Raw genomic sequence first — 7,209 nt, forward strand, 5'->3', positions numbered from 1 at the left:
CCCTCCCCCCCCCCCCCCCCCTCCCCTCGCCTCTCCTCGCCTCGCCTCTCCTCGCCTCTCCTCGCCTCGCCTCTCCTCGCCTCTCCTCGCCTCGCCTCTCCTCGCCTCTCCTCGCCTCGCCTCTCCTCGCCTCTCCTCGCCTCGCCTCTCCTCGCCTCTCCTCTCCATCCCCCATCCCAGTTCTGTCATCCTTTCTCTGCCTCCTTACCCTCCCCCCAATTAATTCCTATGCTTTAATAACATCTAAGAGTCCTTAGTGAGAAGAGGATCTGCTTGCTATGCAGGTGCAAGTTTTCAGCACCACAGCACAACAGCAATACCACCCCCTTCTGCCCTCCTCAGGGCTTCTCTTTGTGAGCCACTTTTTCTTCCTTTTCAGCTCCATGCTGAACAACCCCATGCAGCTAATCAGATTATGCTAATTTGTACTTCATGAACCCAAAGCCTGTAAGGGGATCTGCGGAGGGTGAGCTGGGCTGGGGATGAGGGTGGTGAGGACAGAAGAGAGGGTATGGGAGAGGGGGGCACAGACAATGGGTTCAAGTCAGTTAACAAAAAAAGCTGTCTGTATTGCCAAACAAAGCACACTCTGGGTAACCCCTTGCTGCTCTTGACAATTTAGAGTGTCCCAAACTGGCCTGCGCTACTGAGCAGAAAAGGGAGCATGGAGAATATACAATGAAGGGGCACAATAAGAAGTCTGTTTCCTGTTGAACGTTGCTTTTCTTTCTCCTTAGCTAATCCTTCCCAGAATCTAGTAGTTGAAGTATGGTCCACAAATTGTTCATCAGATGGTAGCTATGGCACTAGACAGCTTCTGAGCACATACAACCTCATCTGTCCAACTAGACTGATGCTGCACTTGAAATTTATTGAATAATGGGCAGTGACTTTGCAGACACACACTCACAACTCCAAATATGGACCCCCCCCGCAGGAGCTGACAGTGTCCCCAGCCTGGTTTTACCAACATTACCTTTGCTACAGCTGGAATTGGTCAGGAAAGAGTCCTGACAAGAAACACATAAAGGGTATGGAAAAAATTATTTTCAAGATTAAAGCAACCCTATGGTAGAGTTTTGGCAATCACAGAATTGTTTGCATTGGCAGGGACCTCCTGGGATCATCTGGTCCAACCCCCCTGCTCAAGCCATGTCACCTAGAGCTGGCTGCCCAGGACTGTGTCCAATTTTTTAATATCTCCACAGACAGAGAGTCCACAACCTTTCTGGGAAATCCATTCCTGTGTTTGACCACCCTCATATTAAAAAAGTTTTTCCTTGTGTTCAGATGGATTTTCATGCTTTTTCATTTGCGTCCATTGCCTCTTGTCCGGTCAGTGGGCACCATTAAGAAGAGTCTGGCTCCCTATACATCATTCCCTCCCCACACATATTGGCACATATTGAGAAGCTTCCTTTCAACCATCTCTTCTCCAGGCTGAACAGACCCATCTCTCTCAGCCTCTCCTTCTATGAAAGATGTTCCAGTCCCTTAATCATCCTTATATCCCTCCACTGGACTTGCTCCAGTAAGTCTGTGTCTCTCTTGTACTGGGAAGCCCAGAACTGGACACAGCATTCCAGGTGTGGCCTCACCAGTGCTGAAGAGAGGGGACGGATCATGTCCCTCGACCTGCTTGCAGGACCCTGATTGTTCCTCAGGATACTGGTATCGGTGCAGGATCAAGACTGGGTGTTGGTCTGAGCTGGTTCCAAGGATGGTGTGAGCTAGCACAACTCTACCACTGCCTCTGCTGAGTATATTTGTCACAAACCAGAAGTATATTTTGTCTTTCAAACTGGAAACCATTGGAGGGAGGCACCTTGTTTCCACACATAATAAAAGCAGTGTCTATACGAACATGCATAGATGGAATATACAGATGGAAGGAAGACATTTGCTCTGCACTCCACCTTAAATAGGATGGCTCCCCTTTCTCATGCAGAGCAGACTATTTGTTCAGTCCTGCAGCCCTAAGCAGAATATTTCAGGACACCATTTTATGAAAGCAAACGGAGAAGAAAAAATGACTGTCTTAAAGCTGTTGCCTCAGGTCCAGTCTCAGGTTCAGCTGCATTTGCATTATGTTTCAGAGAAGGGATTACATGTAGTTTCTTTGATAGGGTAGAAAATATGCAGTATCTTGCCAGCATTGCTCTTCTATATCCGAGATCTCATTTGCTGAATGTGTAGTGCATTACAATGTATATATCCGTATTTAACAAAACTAGCTCTAAATAACAGTGAGTGGAGCGACTAAGCAAAGGAGCAGAAAAAAATATCAGAAACATAAGATTAACAGGTTAAATTCAAATATAAAGAGTATGTTTTCTGAAATTACCACATGCTGATTGGAGCCTCTATGTTCATAATACGCATGGAAATCTCCCTTGCTTTTCTTCCCTTCCCTGGGAAGCAGGGAAGCTTATCAAATGTGAGCCAAACCAAACAGCATTTTTATGAACTGTGTTATATTATACATAAATACATCTGATTAAACAAATAGCTTGAAATCTGAGGCAATGAGTAATCCCAGATCCTATGCTCCCTTAAGGCCAGATTCTTGAAGGTATTGGAACACCTAAAATCCACTGATACCTAACAAACTTTAAAGACCTGGGCTTTTGCCCTAATGATGCATCTAACAGAAAAGTCAGTGCATGCAGCAGGACTTACGGCACAGGAGTAGTTTGAGGCATGGTGATTTGTATTGTATGAGGTCTTACTGTCCCTTTTCTTCCCTTCTACAGCAGATCTTGGGTGAGATCAGACTGGCAAGGATTTGACAAAGGAGATAAACAGAGTAAGTAGCATAATCTAGAGGAGAAGGTCTTGCTCTGTTGCCTTGTCTTTCTCCTGACCTGAGGGATGACCTTGCCCAGACCACTGCTTTTCCTAACTTTTTGTTCATAGAGATAGTGAGTTATACTAAGCAAGGATGTTTCTCTTGCTGTGTATATATAGGGAGTTTAATGCAATGGGCTTTGGCCTCATTTGAAAGTTCTAAGTAATATTGTGACATATAATACTAATACTATAACAGTTATAGTAACAGGAATATGTAAGAAATGTATTGCCAACCATTATTGGCAATAACCTTGAAACTAGCTAGCAGTGATTATTAATGACATGGATTTTTCCAGAAAAAAAACTGAGAAGTTGGTTGAAGTAGGCCCACAACTTTCAGACCCAGAACAAACTCTCATGTTGACAGAGTGGGACTAGTCAATTAACTACAATGACAGTCGTGTAGAGATGAAAGGTACAGAAGGTGTATTGAGCACACACTCTTGGGACTCATGTATGTAATGAGAAGAGAGGCTGCTCAGTGCTTGTCAGAGATGAACCACAAGTCAATACAATGGCTAAAAGTTCAACCAGGGAACATTACAGGAGAGTGACACCGTGCCACCCGTGTGCCATTGCCTCAGCCCATATGTCTGCTGAGGGCGAGTCCTGACTGTAGGGAAAGACATCTTTGAACCTTGATTGGACCAACAGATTGCTGGAACCTGTTTCAGTCCTGTGAACTAAGCATCTAGTGATACATCTAATGATGCGGTAGGGAGATAAAGAAGGTAAGTAAGAGTTCAAGCTGACTCTGGAAATCAGCTCTGTTCAAAAAGTATACTGTTAAGGCACAAGAGGTGCTAAGAAGAGTCTTAACCCAACACTGAAACCACTAAGCAGAGATGAAAAGAACTGAGCACTCAGGAGTCCAGTGACAATTTCTAGAAGGGCTACATCCCTGCAGCCAAGATCATAACTTTTGTATGGTATACCTCTAGCACCTGAATTCAGCTCTATACGAAGTCATACTGAGTTTACTGCTGCAATAAAGATACAAAATACATGGAGTACGTAACTCAAGAGCCTGTCACACATGCTTTGCCTAATTGTGTGGACATAACCTAAGGGTATATGCTAGGGAGCTCCTGGATAGAGCCAGCAGCATTGGCTACGAGCTGCTCCAGTCCCCAGTCCCAGGCTTCACAAAGGAATTGACACAATGCTACTGCTTTAAAGGTTGTAGGAGAAGAGACATTTTAAATGGATTCTTAAATATTTGTGAGAATCTAATCTGGTGCGAGGGAGGCGGGATGTGAGGCAGATGTAAGTCTATGCAATGCTACAGCTCAGCTTAAGAAACACTTCTATTTCTCCAATTTGCAATCTAGATTGGCATCAACCAGCATGTAAGGAAAATAAACCAAAGTAATGTGTTAGGAGACAAATGGCCATGTGAACTTCCTATGATGTATTTTCTCAGCTAATTTTTTCAAAGCACTTTAGCAAACAAGTTCATAGAAAACACTGAAAGGAGACAGGAGAACGTGACCTGCTGGAGGAAGACTGTGGAAAAGAAGGAGGGTAACAGTAGTGAAACACAAAGTTGGAAGGTATGCAGAGGTAAAGGTGAGGCCCGAGTATATGAATGTTCATTGAAAGCATGCACAAGTAAGGTGACAAAGATGGGATGAACACGCAGGTTCTCAGAGAGAGATGAGAGACTGAGAGATGCACTAGCCATGACTAAATGCTGAGGATGGCATGGAGAAAGCAAGAAAATCAGGGAAACTGGGAATGTGATAATAACTGTGAGGAGTGACACTGAAAGACATAGGCAAGGTTGATGAATATATGGTGCTAGAGAGAGAGGAAAGAAGAAAATGTACTAGAAGATCAGAGTAAGCAGCTTAAGCGGGATGAGAGACTGTTGGAAAATGGGGAAATATGAATGAGGCCGAAAACTACGGAGCAGAGAGGGAACTGGATTGGAAGAAGATAGAGAGCAGTGTGGCAGATGACTACAAATCACAAACACGGCAGGATGAGAGCAGACAATGAGAAAGACCATTTTCATATGTGGCAAAGATTACTATTTTCATCTGACTTGATTCTGATGCATCGACTTGAGTTTGAGATCTTCTAAGAAAGGTAAATAAATTTAATCTAATAATCCATAAAATAGGAGTATTTCTAATTTCCTCATTTTGGGGAGTACAGACGTATGAGTTTTGAAGCATACTGATGACTAAAGAAGTCCTCCTTCTTTCTCCTAAGGCACCATTTTTGAATTCCAGGTCAGTGTCTGTAGGATCCCAGACATTATGAAATAAAACATTAGATAAACATATCCCACATTTAGCAGCAACTTCATCAGCCATGCTTCCATGCTAGGTGCACAGACCTTCTTTTCAAACACTAAATTAGCATAATTGCCATATGAAATGGACACAACAAATGAATCAGGTGTGACAGCTCTAGTTCACGTTATCCACAGCTTCCGTAAGATCTAGGGAGTAATAGGTTACTGATGTCATGCTCCATGGAGACTAAAGATGTGGACATGCACTCACTTTGAAACCAACTCTCTTCATTACTTCTCTCTTTGCTACTGTCAGGTGTTATGTGGTGGTTTCAGCTTTGCCTAGAGTGGACCAACAACAACTGTCTATCCAGGATCAGTTATGACATGCAGCAAGGCAGTTGTCAGGAATAGCTGACAGGCATGTAACATCCTAGACTTTCACAGCTCTTTCAGAAGTAAAAATGTGGCAACTTCATGAACAGCTTCAATGTTTTCTGAAGCAAATTAAAAAAATATTTGTATTAATTTATCAGTGTCCTCTTGGAAAGGACAACTAATCCTGCCGAAAAGTACTCTGGTGCATGTGGAAGTTGGGTAGCTAATCAGCAGGTGTCTACACTGTTATTTTTTAAGGTCATGCTAACATCCCGTGGGCAAGAGAGTCATTTCAGGCTTGTGCTTTGTTTTCATGGGGAGCTTTATGCTCATGCAACAGAGCAGAATACTAATCAGTCCATCTTTACATTTCTTATATGCATAGCTTGCTCAGCTCTTTTTATTAGCCCACCCCCAAGAAATGAAGGGGTATCTGTTCTTCCAGTCTGAAATCAGCAAAACACAAAAAATTGTGTAACACACACACACACAAAAGTGTACCTAGCTTACACACTAATACCATCCTCTCACACTGCCACAGTTCTCTCAGCATCAGCGTATTTGGTCCAAGGATGAACAGGATTATTTCAGAGGTGTTTATCCTCTGTTATCTTTAAATCATTCCTGAAATATCTGGGACAGCTGGAAAATCAATGACCAATTTTAAGTTTTCTTATGTGTTACTCTACTTTTATTACACAGACTGCGTTCCTTGATCTGATTTCTCTTTGGTGGGTTCCTCTGTCCTATGCTCTGCTGAGATGCTACCCTGAATGCACAGAAATCTCAGGAATCTCTCCTTGGTTATCAGCAAACTTAGAGAAACTGCTATTCTTATTTCCTGCTGGTGCTGGAAGTAGAAAACCCACCAGAACTTCTTTCTAGTTTAGCTGTCTCGGTTAACACACATATCCCACCTAACTGCTGCAAAGGTGGCTTGTGCACATCCACCTTCACGCTAGCTACCTCTGCTTTGGAAAGCAACGCCTCAGGTTCAGTGAAGACCCCCTGAAACAGCATGCAGTATGTATTTGAGGACCTGACTAAAGATTCAGATAGCTATTGCCAATCTGCTAAATGATAGCACTGGTAGCAGTATCATTGCTGGCATTTTAGAGAACTTGGGTATATCTACATGAGTTGTAGGCACGGTGGTAGCTGCAGTGCAGACATTGCCACCAGGCACAACACGTTGCTGGCCCAAATGACGATTTTCTTTCGTGTCACTATAGATTCATTGTGGTCATTGCCATTTTTATTTCTCTACCTCTCCTTCTATGATCACACACAAGATAGATAGTCTGAATAGTTTTCACTTTCTAGCAACGAACCTGATGACACTCAGTGGGAATAAAACAGTACTGCAAGGAGTAGAAACGGTCTAGCATTTCTACAGCCTATGGGTAGAGGATCGCTACATCATATAAAACTCTGTCAGTAACTCCTCTGTTGCTGTAGCTGCATAGACACATATCACTGTTCAGTGGGAAACAAAATGATGCTGAACTGATTTCTGCCAGAGAATGCAGCTTAGCAGTTTATTATGTCTTACCATCTATCAACTGTGGCAAAGCAATATTCTGCTCTAGAAAACAAACTGTGGTTTCCATGTCTGCACATAAGCACAACAGAAAATAAGAATTAGAAATGTTAATAATAAGACTAGTAAGAGATCACTTCGGCTAAATCTTGAGTTCTTCATGTAGATGAAATGCAGGATGGAAATGTCCAGAAAATAG

The sequence above is a fragment of the Aptenodytes forsteri genome, unplaced genomic scaffold (genome assembly GCF_000699145.1).
Source record: "Aptenodytes forsteri isolate BGI_AS27 unplaced genomic scaffold, ASM69914v1 Scaffold412, whole genome shotgun sequence".
NCBI classification, from domain to species: domain Eukaryota; kingdom Metazoa; phylum Chordata; class Aves; order Sphenisciformes; family Spheniscidae; genus Aptenodytes; species Aptenodytes forsteri.